Source organism: Spinacia oleracea, chromosome 2 (genome assembly GCF_020520425.1).
Source record: "Spinacia oleracea cultivar Varoflay chromosome 2, BTI_SOV_V1, whole genome shotgun sequence".
Classification (NCBI taxonomy): Eukaryota; Viridiplantae; Streptophyta; class Magnoliopsida; order Caryophyllales; family Amaranthaceae; genus Spinacia; species Spinacia oleracea.
The window spans coordinates 29,920,664-29,936,266 of NC_079488.1; the positions used below are offsets into that span (position 1 = coordinate 29,920,664).

The window sequence follows — 15,603 nt, forward strand, 5'->3', positions numbered from 1 at the left end:
AAAATTTAACACTTGTAAAACAACTAGCTAGATGGACTATTTCTCTAACTATCAATCCAAGCTGCGAACCATTCCTTTGCTTTCCATTGATCAGATCGATCACTCCCTTGTTATCACACTCTACTTCTACCACTCTTGCGTTACCTTGTGCAGCCAGCTTGAGCCCCAAAACGACCGCTTTGGCTTCGACTACTGCCACCACCCAATTCTTGTTTTCTTGCTTGCACGGAGCCCGCACCACACTCCCTTCCTCATCTCTAATCACCACCCCCATCCCCACACCAACGCCTTCGAAGAGAGCCCCGTCAAGGTTTACTTTAACTGCACCCCTACCTGGAGGGTGCAAAACCACCCTCTCCCGTGGTCTCCTACACTCGCGTGGCCTCCCTCCCTTAATCTCCTTATTCCCCCAAATTCCATCCTCCCCCTCCCTTGCGTCGCTAAAAGCCTTCAGTGCTGCAGTGGCAGCAGCCACTAACTCACCTGGCAGTCTCTCTTGCTTGCCATGGAACACCGCGTTTCTTTCGTTCCAGCACATCCAAGTAACCATCGCTACCTTACTCGCTTCCTCTCCCTGTAGATTAGCCAGCCACCAGTTTACCCAATCACAAACGTTCTCTACCTTTGGACACTCCCACATACAGCTTAACTCATCATCATCATCCCACACTCTCGCCACAAACTTGCAGTCCCTTACAACATGAACCGCCGACTCTGCTAGCCTCTCGCATCTATTGCACCAAGGAGGTATGCTATCCACTCTCTTGTGAAGGCCCAAGGCCGTAGGTAGAGCACCACTACTAAGCCTCCAAATGAAAACTCAAACCTTCGGTGGGACAGCAAGACCCCAAATCCTCTTCCACATTTTTGATACTTCGGATGACGAAAATCCCTGACCTTGTAGCCCATTAAAAAACGTTATAAAGTTGTGACCCGACTTGACCGAGTACTCACCGGACTTCTCATAGCTTCACACTAATTCATCTTCGAAGAGGGTAGAAGATAGGGGTATTGACACCACCTCTTGGGCTTCGAATGGGAGAAAGCATTCATCCACTACATCCTCCTTCCAACTACTGCTTTCATGGTCTATCGGGTCAGCCACAAAATTGCACCCGCTCACCTCTTTCCGCGCAGATATAACACGGTATGAGGGAGGGCTTCCTAGCCATGGGTCGTCCCATATTTTCACTTTTCTTCCATCTCCTATGATCCACTTTCATCTTTTCTCTAGAACCCATTTACTACCCCATATACTCCGCCACACAAAGCTCGGCCTATACCCAATATTCGACTCCAAAAAACGATGTTTGCGAGAAATAGCGTGCCTTTAGGATTCTTGATGAAAGAAGTTCAGGCATATTTAAGACCCTCCAGGCTTGCTTAGCCAGCAAGGCAACATTAAAATCGGCGATCCGTCTAAACCCCATTCCCCCACGAACCTTGCTGTGGCACAGATTGTCCCATGAGACCCATGCTATCTTTCGTGCATCCTCCTTACCTCCCCACCAAAACCGACTTATCATACTCTGGATATCCTGGCATATCCACGTTTTGGTAACTTATAATATATTTTTATTATATTTTTATGTTATGAGTAATTTTTTATGGATAAACTTTTTAAATAATTATAGGGTTGCCTTTATACATTATGAGTGTTTTTGGTGAGACTTTTTTTATTAAAGAAAAGAAATTTTGTCACAAAAAAGTAAATAACTTGTACATTATATCAAAATGTTTTTTAAACATTTTATGGTAACTTTACATTCATTTTACGATATTTATTGCACACTGAATGTAATTAAGAGTCTATACTCCATGTAGTCTTTCAAATGTAATAAATACTTAACTATGAAATTACATTTTGGTTGTCAAAAAAAAAAAAAAATTATATTTTGAAATCATGAGAATTTAATGGGGAATTATTTTCTGAGTGTGTCACCATCAACTAGACAACTACAACAACATGGATCAACCTGCAATAATAAAACCTCACATATCTCCTCTGGTTCTGTCCTCGTACTTAACTGCTTTATGAGTTTCTCCTCTCTTTAATTCTTTCTATGAACAGAAAAATACTATGAAAAATCTACCAAAAATAAACAGATCAAGTTTAATTCTGATGATAATACTAAACTTAGTACTACAAGTACTAATTATGTAAACAAAGTTAAGCGAACAAGGAAAAGTTTTCCTAGAGAATCCTCTTTTCAGCGTACCTCCATTTATCGCGGTGTCACTAGGTAATTAATCTTGATTATCATCTTTGTTAATATCAAGAACGGATCTGGGATCTTCTGCTAGCTTAATATTGGCAGATTAATTATTTTTGTAATACTTTAATTTTTTTAATGGTGGTTTTTACCCTAATCCGATCCTTGTACATAGGCATAGATGGAGCGGAAGATATGAAGCGCATTTGTGGGATAAGGATTGTTGGAATGATACACAGAAAAAGAAAGGAAAACAAGGTTTAATTCATCAATTCCTTTTTTTTTGTTCTTGAAACCTGATTATAGATTTTATTTCATTTTTGACATTCAGGAAATGAACAAAGTTAAACTTAAAACAAAACTAAATTTGGTTCCCCAAAAAAAAGATGTTGCACCGAACCCCTCTTATATTGCTGCCCTTGCCCGATCATGAGCCTTCTAAACTTGATTTCGATCTACCATATATATTACACAACCAGAAAACGCCTGACTATTCCTTCCCTAACGACAAATATAGTTATACTCCGTATTACGTATTTGATTCATAAAAAGGTATTTTTTGAAATATACTGATCAATTTTTTTTTTACCTTTTCTATTTCTCGTTGTGATCTACAAATCGGGAATTGGAACCTCCAAATAACAAAATCGCAGTAGGGTGATGATAAAGGTCGCAAGTTGCGACAATATTTAGTTGTCACAATCTTACGTGTCGCAGTTTAATTGGTACATATAGGCGCCACGTAGGCTATGTGTCATCAGGATATTTTTACTAACAATTCAATATTTTTACTATGAAAATATGTAAATAGATTAATCGATATAAAAAAGGAAACAAATTAGAATATTAAAATTTTCTTACCTTTTATGAAACATGTATAATAGATTATATAAGTTAAATATTTTAGTTTCCAATTTAAATCATGACACATAAGCATGACATGTCATCATTGTGACACGGCTTAAAGGTCGCGTGTTGCGACCTTTATCATTTTCGATCGCAGTATATCTTGGTATGTTGTCTATGATTCCATACCCCTTATCGCGCAGTAGAATTTTGTTAGGGTGTATTTAAGCTCTGTTCATTTCGCCTAGTCTAATTTGATTTTTTAAAATTTTGATATGTTTTTGGTTAGATTTTTTCTTGTTTATTTTAGTCTGATGTGGTACGGTATGAATACTTTATGTGGGGGGTGTTTTGCTTTTTCTAGCCGGATATAATTTTAACAACAATAAGTAATAAAGTATAAGGCGAAGAGATCGAACATAACGTTACCGTCTGTGCATGCATGCAATGTATCGTGTATGTTTTCTTCAGTCAGATGCTTTAGATACTCCCTCGTTCTATCTCTTATTGTTTCCCCAATGCATAAAAAATTCCTTTATTAGGTGAGTGGGTTGAGAAGAGATAAAAGTGGTGGAATCAAAAGTATTTTATGTGATAGTACACTTATAGCCCTCACAATCATTTTTAATATTGCAGCAATCTTATAAGAATGGATTATAATGATAAATAGCTAGGATAAACAAAAAGAGACAGAGAGGGGTAACGTATTTCGAGTGTAATGATTAATGAAGATAATTTTCCCCAAAGATGGATAATCAAATCCTTCCTCCCCGTTATGTTGGACCATATTTATATGTTTCATAGTTTAATACTTTAATTCAACTCAGAGCACCAATAACAACCTACAAGGGCTACAACCTCTATGACTTTCTTTGCTGCATAAGCTTTTATATTCATAATCTCCCCCCAAACTACAATGGTAAGCGACAATCTCATGTTCCTTAAGAGGGAACCATACAACAATAAACGTGAAAAGTAACAACACTATTATTGGTGGGACACTTTTGTAACTTCGGCATTATTCTCCCAAGCAGTTCCTCAATTTTTATTTAATTTAGAGACAAAATGTTAATAATCTGTCTCGAATTTGAGATGTTTATTGTACCCGTCTCAAAATCTTTAATGCATAATTTTGTAATGCTAGTTAAAAGATTGAGATTTGACCTCCAACTTATTAATTAAAAAACAAAGTGATCAGTTATTATACATGGAGTTTAAAAATTCCGTCTCAAATTTGTAATGGATTTGCCAAAATTTCATCCCAAAGGATTTGAGACGACTAACCCTCCTTGCGTCTCGTTGGCTAAAATCATTTACATGATTGCTGGAGAACAGGGGTTCAAGGGTTGGTAGGAGAGAGATCAGAGGGAGTATAGAAAAAGGATTTGAGACGACCTTTACAAGGACGTCGTATTTTCGTCTCTAATCATCATTTTGAGACGATTTAGATTAATTGGAGACGAAACTACTGATCTCTATAAAGTGATTGTTTTATAGTATAGCCATTACTTGTAATTGAAGCATGCGAAGCGAGAGGGTTAGTCATTGTTAACTGTGGCGCGGACACCTTGATTATACAACAAAAAAGTACAAAGTAGTTTGCATGAGTTTGTTTTACTCTATCCTTTTACCATGTGTTTGGCCCCCGTTCAAAATTTACGAAGCAACTAGATCTCACAAGTCACAACTTACAAGTTACAATTACCCACAATGGTCAAACTCTTTTTTTGACATCCGCTAAACATACAACAACAACAACAAAAAAAAAAAAAAACTAAAAACCTGATCTGGTTCCAATTTGAACTCTTGGATACTGCTTCCAATGGTCAAACTTGTTACTCTAACTCTTAGGCTCTATTTGACAAGTTGTTTTAAACATCTTACATGGTAATGTTCTGTTATTTTAAGTCATGTTAAGCGATACGAGTAGTTTCTTGGTCGATAACTTTATATAGAATAGTATATTGAGTACCTTTTCAATTTAACGTCTTTAAATTTTCATGTAAACTACCTTTACAATTTTAAAAAATTCACCTCTTTAAACAATTAATTACTCCTTCCGTCGCGGAATACTCGCACCGTTTTGACTTATTGTACTATTCACTTAATTCACTTTGACCCTATTTCATTTCTAGTGTATGAAAACAAAGGTTAGTGTTGTGGGATCTTTTACGGTGATGACGTGTCACGCGTTCCTGGAGGTATAAAGTATGAGCTGGCACGAATCTCTGGCTACCTGCAAAACAAGAATATTCCCGTAAGAATATTCCCTCCGATGCCTAAGTAAGTATAGGCTAGAGAGAAAAGTAATTGTAGAGAGAAGGCAGAGAGAAAAGTTTAAGGTAGATGGGAATGAATTGATTGCCCCTCTTACCTTGGGATCTGAGCTATTTATAGAACTAGGGTTTCTTGGGAGTTGATCCCTCAACCCTAGCTGCAAGGTGCGTTTGCTTATTGGGAAGTAAGGACACATGTCCTTTGGTCTATTTAGCAAATGGACCCTTTTGTAAGTTGGGCCTGGGCCACCAACAAAGGTGGGCCTTTTATTAAGCCATTGCTCTTGTATATGTAGGCGCGCTTAGGTCATCTTCCGATCTTTGGACTCGTAAATCGCTAGAGATGGGCTGCCCTCACTATTCAGCCCATGAGCCTTATGAGGAGATATTTAGGCCCACATCATTTGCCCCTCATGAGTAGTGAAAATGGACGTTAGTTTTTACTTCTCTTAGATTATCCTGTGTGGTAATGACGCTTGGCAGGGGCAATCATTTCTTACCCCTCTATAAATAAGTTACCATTTTGAGTGATTTCCCCCTCATTTCTAAAAATCACTTGAGAGACATAGGAGAAGGCGATTTTCGGCGTCCAGCAACCACCAGGAAGTACTGCAACGCCACCCCAATCTTCAAGCCCTTGTTCTTGAAGTTCATCATTTTAAAGGAACTGAATTTGTTTGGAAATCTTCGATTTAATCCAACATGTAACATTTATTTCAATGAAACGTGTTTTTGTTAACTTTTGTTATTTTTGGTCATTTCTCTTGGTACGTTGATCTGGTCAAAGACTGAAGATGACGACCCGCTATTTTGACGTCTTCATTTTTTCAAGTTGTTCCCGTCTTGAGCCAATTCTTCAGCCTGTGCAAGATATCATGGTACAAATAGACGAAGATTCATGCTTCGAGGGAGAATCTTCTTCTCCCATGGACGAGGACGTTCCCAACAATGAACTCGCAGAAGGTGCGCCAGCGGGCCCGTCCAGGAGTGAAGAAGGTCACCTTCATCCTTGCGAGATTTTCCCCCTTCAGACGTGGCTGCATTATTTGACTGAGCAGGGGGCTGATTATGGGGCGTCCTTAAACCTTGGTTCCGGATACAAATTCTGCATATCGGCCGATATGGATTGCACTAGCTTTGGCTTGGTGGAAGGGGAGTTTGCCGTGTATAGCTCCTTTCTAAAATTAGGCATGAGGTTTCCTCCTCACCCCTTCGTGGTGGAACTTCTGGACGGGTTCAACATAGGGTTGAACCAAATGTCTCCCAACTCTTGGGCCGGCGTGTTTGGATACATTGCCAGGTGTGAACTTTAGGGCATCACCCCTTCTTTCCCGGCATTCCTCATAATAGCTTCTATGTCCAAAGTCCCTCAGGCCACCGAGGGCTGGCTGGCTCTTAGTTATAAGGGAGTGTATAGGACAGTCATGGGCAAGGCGTCCAAATGGCACCACTGGCGAAATAAGTGGGTCGTTATCAGGACGTCTGACCTGGAGATGTGTAACCGAATGAGGCAGTGGACGTTTCAACCCAACTTTGTTGGAAGAAGTGGTTCCTTTCCTCCAGTTTCCGCTGCCCTTTGGGGCCAAATCTCATCTCTTTTCATGGCCAAGCCGCTCACCGTGGGGAGCAAGACTGCCTATATTCCTGAGGGGTGGTTGCCTCACTTGGATCAGTTGGACGATCCTACCTTCCTCTCGGCGGTGGGCTTGTGTCCGTATATGCCGAGAGGTAATACCTTGTAGCACCAGTATTTTGTTGTTTTGTCCCCCCCTTTTTTTTATGGTTTCTTGACGTCTTCCTCTTTTATTTTTAGACGAAGCTATGGAGAAGCTGGATGACGCAGCTAAGGGCCAAGTGGACATGTCGTCCTGGCTGGCTGAGGTGCTTGACACAAGTACCTTCCAGGCTCTGCAATGCCCAAAGGCCGCTGAGCAGACCGACCCAGAACAGGTCGCTCAGCAACCTGATCTTCCCGCGGAGGAGAAGAAGGTATTTATTACTTGTGCTTTCTAAAATATGTTTCTTTCAGTATTTGCAACTGATGTTACGCTACTTTCATAGGGGTCGAGGAAGGCCGCTACGACCGCTGCGCCGGCCTCCAAGCGCAAAGCTGGTGGCACAGGCAAACCTTTCTTCAAACCGGCAGTTTCAAAGACGTCTTCGTCAGCGAAGGCGTCTCGAGCGTGCCAAAGGGAGTTTGCCTCTCCTAGTTCTCAGAAGGCTAAGAGGGTAAATGATCCGCTAGGGGGAATTCCCGAAGACGTCCGGCGGAACATTCCTCCGAGGACGGCAGAGAGGGCTAGGAATTCGGGGGGTAAGTTTTACTCCAACATCGTAACCACTTGCCGTTCTTCGTCCGGCAGTTCTATAGTTTCTCCTAGAGATTCTAAGGCTGTTGTTTTTCCAATAGAAATACCCGACCCTCAGAAAGCCATTGATGCTGAGTTGGATCAGATCCCTTCTTCAGGCCGGTTTTCTTCTCGGGAGCGCGTCAAGATAATGAATGCCATGCGAATTGCTATTTCTCCAAAGTATGCCGAGACTCTTCCTGAGGCGGCTGAGACTCAACTTGCTGCCATGCAGTCCTCTGTGCTGGATGTGAGTTTTATTGTTTTTTAGAAGTTATTTTTGTACAAAACGGTATGCTTTCAAAATTTACCCTTGCTGCCTTGCAGATGTTTATACTGCTAGATTGTTGAAGAAGTGGCGTACTTCCCTTGTGCATGAAGAGGCTAGACACCGCCTTCTTGCTAGTCAATGCGGCGATCAACATTTTGCTGGGCTAGAGGAGCTCTGTTTCAAGAGGAAGGAGGAGATTGACGAGCTGAGCGAGTCCCTCGCTTCTCAACGTGCTGAAAACAAGCAGCGTCTTGAACAGATTGATCATAACTTCCAAGAGCTGGAGGATCTATCTGTGAAGACAAGGAAAAGGAGGCTGAGTTTTCCTGTCTTGACACCAAGTCTAAGGAGCTGGAGTTACAGCTGGAGGCGGCTCGTAAGGAGCTGGCCACGTCCAAGGAGGTGCGTACCCAGTCTGCCGTGTTGGGTGAGAATTCGATTCGAGGGGGTATTGAACTCGCTTGGAACGCTGAGTTCGCCAATGAGCGCCCCTTCAGCTGGTTCGAGAAGTTCATAGACTACCAGGTGGAGGTGGAGAGAGCCTTGAAGGAAGGATTCCCTCCCCCCTGAGTATGTTCCCGGTGATGACTATGAATGAGGCTTTTCTGGGAGCCTTGTATTTATTTTGGGCTTATTTTTGCGACGCCTTGATTAATGGCATTATGTGCATAACTCTGTAACTATGACTGACTTATTGGAATAGCTAGGCGTCTTTTGAACGTTTCTGCTTTTTGCCTTATATTATTTGGCGTTCCTGTTTATTTTATGGTGTGTGTTTATTTCATCATTTATAGCCGACGCCCCTAAATAGGGACGGCAATTTATTATTCGCCTTGGTCTTTATTGCCAAGGTCTTTAGCTACTTTATAGCTGCTGAAAAATGTGTATCCCATGTGTTCTAGGTGATCAGCCTAGCGAGGGTGCTAATCTAGGCCACTTCTTAGGCCTTTAAACGACTAGTCTTTAATTCTTAGGAGAATATTATTATATGGGCCTCGTTAGGAGATTTGATAACGTATTTGACATAAATAAACGTTCCCTAGCAAGGCCGGCTTGCAGGGAGATTTTCATTTAAAATTCATTAAACCGTGCTACATGATGCGTCTATAGTGTTGACGTCTTCATTCTTACAAAATGGTCGTTACTTAACATAGATGTCAACTTAGAAAAAGTACTTCTTAAGGTTGTCCGTATTCCAAGTACGCAATATCGGACGCCCCAACATGTCTTGAGTCCGGTAGGTCCCGTCTCGAACTTTCTCATAAATCTCGTATGGACCTTCCCAGGTGGGGGTGAGTTTTCCTTGTTCATTGGCACGTCCAACGGCCTCCATCTTTCTTAGCACAAAATCCCCGACTTTTAGGATTCTCCTAGAGACCTTCCTATTGTACTCTCTAGTCAATCGGAGTTTGTATAGTTGCTGGCGCAAAGTCGCGTTCCCTCTGGTTTCTGGTAAGAAATCTAAGGCCGTCTTCATCATTTCCCAATTCGCGTTTTCATCAAATAACATGACGCGCAAGGTTGGCTCACACATTTCGATAGGTAGGACGGCTTAAGCTCCATAAGCTAATAAGAATGGTGTTTCTCCTGTGGAATTTTTTGCCGTTGTTCGTATGGACCATAAAACATTGGGTAACTCGTCGGCCCACAACCCTTTTGCTTCATCTAGCTTCTTTTTCATTCCTTCGGAGATGATTTTGTTGAATGCTTCCACCTGTCCATTTGCTTGAGGACGGCCAACTGATGCAAAGCATGCCGTGACACCATGATCCTCTAACCAGCTTTCCAACTTGGGTGTCTTGAATTGTGGCCCATTGTCAAAGACGATGGACTGGGGCACACCGAATCTTGTAATGATGCTTTTCCAGATGAAAGCTCTAACATCCTGTGCCTTAGTGTTTTTCAGTGCTTCGGCCTCTACCCATTTGGTGAAATAGTCAACAACAACTATCACATAGCGCAATCCCCCTGGGGCCATCGTATAGGGGCCTAGTAACTCCATCCCCCATTTGGCAAATGGTATCGGACTGGTGATGGGAGTTAGTCTTTGAGCCGGTCGTCGGATTAGATGAGCAAACCGTTGACATTTATCACATCGCTTAACCAAGTCAAAAGCATCTTCCTTGAGAGTGGGCCAATAATATCCAGTTCTTAAAGCTTTTTCTGCCAAGGCCCTTCCTCCTATATGAGAGCTGCATAGCCCCTGATGTAGATCCTTTAGTACTTCGTGCCCCTTTTCTGGGGTTACGCAGCGAAGAAGAGGCCATGAGAAGGCTTTTTTGTATAAACTCCCATTCCATATCTCGAACCAGGTGCATTTCTTTTGCAATCTTTCTGCCTGCTTGGGATCTTCATGGAGTACTCCATTCATTTTAAAATTTACTATATCATCCATCCAAGTGGTCGTTCTGTCTAGGATAGCCGTTCTCAAGACATCAATTCTCTTGGTCTGCTTCACTTCCCAGAATACGTGACGCGGAGTGTCACAAGACGCAGAACTGGCCAGCTTGGATAGGGCGTCTGCTTTGCTGTTTTCAGACCGCGGGATATGTTGTATTTCGAAGCTAGCCAGTTGTCTCTTGTCATTTTTCAAGTGGGCTGGCCTAGTCATTTCCCCAATAAAGTCAGCAAAGGCCTGCCCCTTTATTTCCTTTCGCGGTTCATAGGAAATATCAAATGCATTGAGTTCAACTGCCCAATTGAGCATTCTCCCGGACGCTTCCAGGTTGATAAATGGCCATTTCAGAGGTTGATCTGTGTATACTATCAACCGATGGGCCAGGAAGTAAGGACGAAGCTTCTTACTAGCCAAGAACATAGCAAAACCAAAATTTTCAATGGTTGGGTACTTAAGCTCGGCGTTCTGTAGCATGTGGCTGATGAAATAGACAGGTAACTGTATTCCCTCTCTCTCTATGAGCAAGACGGCGCTTAGGGAATATTCTGAGATGGAAAGGTAAAGGCATAGAACCTCCCCTCGGAGAGGACTGACCAGGCGCGGCAGGGTGTGTAGATGTTCTTTCAGACGGAGGAAGGCAGCCTCTGCTCGGGGCGTCCATTCAAACTGGGTCCCTTTTTTGATGGTGTTGAAAAGGTAATGACACTTATCTCCGGCTCTAGACAAGAATCGTCCCAAGGAGGCCAGGCATCCAGTCAGGCGTTGCACATCTTTAACTGTCTTTGGGGACGTCATAGTGATGACTGCTTGTACTTTGTCAGGATTGGCCTCAATGCCCCTTTCATCAATTAGAAAACCGAGGAACTTGCCAGAAGTGACTCCGAAAATGCATTTCTTTGGATTGAGCCTCATTTGGTATGTCCTGAGAGTCTCGAAGGTCTCCCGTAAGTCGCCGAGGTGATCCGTCCTTTGTTTGCTTTTAACAATCATGTCGTCAATATAGGCTTCTATGTTCCTTCCAAGCTGTTTTGCAAAAACTGTGTTCACCAAACACTGGAAGGTGGTTGGTGCATTTTTTAGGCCAAACGGCATCACCTTGTAGCAGTATAGGCCCTGCTTTGTGACAAACGATGTCTTTTCCTGATCTTCAGGCCATAGGGGAATCTGATGGAATCCAGAATAGGCGTCTGTAGACGCCTACTTTTGTCCCCGTTCCCGCAAGGAAAAGGTTCCATGATGAAAGCATAAAAACTCCACTTGACAACGCATCTCCTATAAAATAAACGAATCTCGATTCCTCATTTCATTTCACCCGAAACCTGCTATTTATGGAAACCTGCTAAAAATAGTAACTGCCGTAAAAGGTAGCTTCTAAAAGTGGCAAATCATAAAAGATAGAAATCTTTCAGAATTAGGTGTTGCATTCCAACATAAATCCTAAATGAGATAGAAAACCGCGAGAGTCCTATTCCTAATAGGATTCGGAAATAAGAGTTACGTATTAATTAAAATCCTAACGAGCCTAGAGTTCGTAACGGGCCCAGACGCATTCCGTCATAAAATTGATACGCGCTAAAAGACTCGAATTAATCTCAAACTCTACGGATTTCAGGAATCCGAATCTGACTAAAGAAAACAGCCCAGACCCTATTTTCAACGCCTGGCTCTGGGCGCCGAAATCTTCGGCGCCCAGGCCTGGGCGCTGAAAATACCTGGGTACGTGTTTTTTCCTAATTCTTTGTGGATTAGAACTCTGCAAATCTATCTTTCCACGAACTCTTCCCTATAAATAGGCCCCTAAATTCAACGTGAAAGGACAACAACACACAATTATATTCTGAGTATTGACTCCAACCCTTAGCCTAAGCCTCTCGCTGCGAAACTGTTCACGCGTTCTGTCCCAATCGATCCATAAATCGAACAGAACGTATCCTGTCCCATAATTGAGATTCGTTAAATAAAAAGGAGAAATAGCAAAGTCAAAGTGGTTAGTTTTCTGAGAACCGTGACGCACCTCTCAAGGGTGCGTCGTAATGTGTCCCTTTTCGATGATTTAGCTGCTTTCCTCGCCCTTTTTATGAACTGTTAAACTAACCTAATCTGATTGTTCTATCACGCCTAACAAATATAATATTTTTGGGAAATCGGATTATCATGCTAGGTCCCTTAATGCTATTTAAATCAGATAATCACGATCGAATTAGTATTATATGTTGCATATTGCTAAAATCAACTCAGATTAGTTTAATAGTTAACGCATGTCCCTTCAATTATTTATGCTGAGCTAGTAAGGATATCCTGCCTCTGGAGTTATCGACGAGCGAATTACTCCTCTCGGTAGTTACAGTCCCCCCAACCCTCAATCTCTACCTTGCGGGTGTAGATTGAGAGATCCCCACACCAGGGATCACAAGGGAACCTACGGCCGTCGTGGTCAAACATAATTGCACTCCCTTTATGTCACGATAACCGGGTTTTGTCAGTTTTTCTCATTGTCGTTAAAAACTGAATGGCGACTCCTATATTACTAGTCAATTGGGTGTATACTCACAGGAAATCCAATTACACTTGATTGAATAAAAAGAATCGTCACACCCACGAGGGACGAGGTCACGCATTAGCCTCGCGCTTTTTCGACCCCCTCACAGTGGCGACTCCACTTGGGATAGTGAAGGAAATACTCGTGCTTGTAGGTAATCAAAATAGCCGAAGGGTGAAACGATCCTACCCCGCGTTTATTTCCCCATCAAGTTGGGACGACCTGAAAATCAGCATATTAATGTGAACGGGCAGAACATCATAACGAATCTCGGCTCCCTCGGGAGTTGGGACTAAGGATACCTTTTTTCGCCAATAGGGGGGTGCATACGCCGCGCATGTTTCCCACTCGGTACTTGTGCAGGTAGTACACCTATCCCGAACCCAATCGCTCGCCCATTAGGTCCCTCTCGCCTGCATGCCCCCTTGGCTTGCACTTGCAGGTTGGCCTCTTGAGCGAAATGCGTCTGTTGAAGACACTACCTCGACCGGGGCATGTGTCGGATCTACGATAGAAGCGGTACCAAGCCAGGCGCAAATAAACTACCCATAGAAGCCTATCATAAACTACGTGGCATATTTAATTTTCAAATCCATGTTTGTAATGTAGTTATGTGTAGCGAAATATGTGATTGTGTGTGACAAACTATCCTAGAAAACCAACGACCTTAAAAAACTGCCCTAACATTCATAGACTAATTTGCCAAAGAGTTATACCGAAACACGTGTTCCGCAAACCTGAATGATCGCCACAAAATAAGCGACGCTCGGGATGGCCTGTAACGAATCCCACAAACGCTGCTACGCGTAAATGACGTTACTAGGCAAGCACGCAAGTCGAAGTCGCATAAACAGAAGACAGAAAACGAGAACCAGCCAGGGACGCATTTTCAACGCCCCTGGCTGGGCGCCAGAATTTCTCACGCCCCTAGTTGGGCGCTGAAGTTGCTGCTTGGCCTCCTGGTCAGGCGCGGCAGCCTCGGTGCCCGAGCGAAAGGAAAATACGTAGCGCAAAAAAAAATGTTCATCAAAAGAATTGCTACGAGGGCGTAAGAGAAGCACTCGATTTCAAAAAGCGACTCGTGAAAAAATTAATAACTCTTTGTGTCGTTGTTAGGCCTCCTACGACGGCAATGCTCGGCACCAAAACCGAACATGCTAACAACTATGTATGTCACACGGGCAAGTGTTTCGAAAATCCAAAGAATGACCAAAATAAAAAAATAAAAAAAACCAAAAAGTGTACCGACAGAAGAAAGAGCGAAAAACCAATTTAGAGAGTCGAAGTCTAGACTAAGTAATGCTTGAAACTTTGGGAACCTAAACTTTAGCTTATCTTATGCCTAGGACCAGTCCTGCCACGTGGTGCAAATCAGGGAATCAACGGTTAGTGCGTCTCGAAGATACATCACCAACACCAGGTTTAGTAACTCCAAGCTCCATCCGTCGTCCCTCATTTCAAGGATCTCCGCTTCCCCAACCTCGATTCGCACCTTCAAACATGTCCATCGAAGATTTGCGAGACCAGATGGTCCAAATGACCCAACTTATGGGCCAACTGAAAATGGAAAATGAAGCTTTAGCGGCTGGGCAAGCCAAAAATGACCTCGAAAACGAGAAGAGGATTGAAAAAATGGTCCTGCAGCAAACCATGGGGAGCAAATACTTCTCCCTCGATCCTGAACCTTTTCCTGGCAAATTACCAGAAAAGTTCAGTTCATCCGACTTACCAAAGTTCAAAGCCACGGACAACCCCCATGATCATCTACTGAGCTTTGTGAATACCATGAACTTGAAAGGCGTGGACAAGTCCATGTACTTACCTGCCTTTCCTTTGTCCTTGGAACCTGTGCCGCTCAAATGGTACTATCACCAGGACACTAAGCTCTTCCCCACTTGGGAAGACTTTGTCAATGTCTTCATCAAGCAATACTCGTCGAACATGGACTTCCAAGTCACCATGCGCGAGCTGGAAGTTCTCTTCCAAAAGAAAAATGAGGGTTTCACGACCTACTTTGCTAGATGGAGGGACCAGGCGGCCCAGCTAATCAATAGGCCTCCCGAAACAGAATTGGTCCAAAAATTCATTGACAACCTGGACCCGGCTTACAGACAACACCTTAGGTACCTGGGACTCGACACTTTCAAAAGAGTTTATGATGTGGGAATAAAGATCGAGGACGACCTCGCCAAAACCATACAGAGCAAACCCACATATAAGACCAACACCTATAATCGGGGTAACACATCCCAAGCCCAAGAAGTCCATGCTGTAGAAGAGGCTCCCGCCCGAAGAAACCCTGTAAGATGGGTCCGAGACCGAAAGTTTGCCCCACTCGGGTCAACTTTGGTACAAGCCTTTGAAAGACTAACCAATCAAGGAAAGTTGAGACCTATAGGCCCCACCTGCGACCCTCCTGTCAAAAACAAATATTGGGTCGAAGGTACTTACTGCAAATTCCATCAAGGAAATGGGCATGACACTGAAAACTGCTGGACTCTAAAACATACGATCCAGGACATGATAGAGGATGAAGTAATACCTCTCCCTAACGTTGGCAAACCCAACAACAACAAGAGCCCACTCGGCTCTTGTCACATCTCTCTCGACCAACCAGAGAATTTCGACCCCACGATGTATATTACACCTCAAGGTGCACCACTCGCTGTGGTCCCTATGGATCGAATCGAGAGGGAAGTGTGCGGTGTGTGG

At 43.0% G+C, this 15,603-nt stretch overlaps 1 pseudogene; it reads left to right on the top strand.

The window, feature by feature from the left end:
- Positions 1 to 1,035: 1,035 nt before the first annotated feature.
- The window catches only part of LOC130467311 (AP2-like ethylene-responsive transcription factor At1g16060), a 71,609-nt pseudogene continuing 57,041 nt past the window's right edge, over positions 1,036 to 15,603 (top strand).